Raw genomic sequence first — 856 nt, forward strand, 5'->3', positions numbered from 1 at the left:
CACGCAGTGATTCAGATCGATCAGGTAGATCAAGGACTTCTCATCTCAGTGAGGAAAAGTGAAGGCGGCTGCGTGGGGGCTGAGCATCGTGTTTCCCATGTGAACACGGACTTTGTCTATCCCACGCTGTCAGCAGGCAGCACCCCCCGATGCTCACGGCAGGGCCACGGCACAGCCCCACCGGGAACCAAACCCGGAGCTCCAGCAGTGGCTCCACGGGATGGCCCCAGAGGGGGACCAGAACCAGCCCCAAATCCTCGGCACCCAGCCCTGCCAGGGCGAGAGGCAGCAGGGAGAGCAAGCAGGGGTTCGCAGTGCGGGCCTGCAGCTGGCAGCTGGGATGCAGAGCAGGGTGCAGGGAGGGATGCGGGAGGCAGGGAGGGATGCGGGAGGCAGGGTGCTCAGGGCACACCCCGCTGCCTGCACAGGGCAGAGCGGGGCTGCTCGTGCTTCCTGCTCGCTTTCTGGCTCAGAGGCGCCCACGCCTCATCCTGCCCAGCCTCAGCACCAGCAGCCAGGGTCTCACTGGCAGGAATTATTTCGGGCTGGTGTGGACATGTGGCTGAAGACCCTGCCCTCACAAAACAAAGCCTCCAAAGGTATGCGAGCACATTGGTATGCGGTGCATCCAAAAATCGATATGACACTTCACCAGTCTGCACACAAACTCTGCGCCTAACTAGTTTGCTGATTACTGTTGAGCTTCATTTCCAAGCCATGTGTGATTCTGCTTGAGAAACCCGCTGGAGAGCTGCTGAGCTGACACACTGTGGGGCACGGGCTGGCCCTTGCCCTGAGCTTATCGAAGGGCTTCTCAGGCTGGCGCCGGCTGGCAGAGGTCACGGGAGGCTGCAGC

Source organism: Fulmarus glacialis, unplaced genomic scaffold (assembly GCF_000690835.1).
Source record: "Fulmarus glacialis isolate BGI_N327 unplaced genomic scaffold, ASM69083v1 scaffold22232, whole genome shotgun sequence".
NCBI classification, from domain to species: domain Eukaryota; kingdom Metazoa; phylum Chordata; class Aves; order Procellariiformes; family Procellariidae; genus Fulmarus; species Fulmarus glacialis.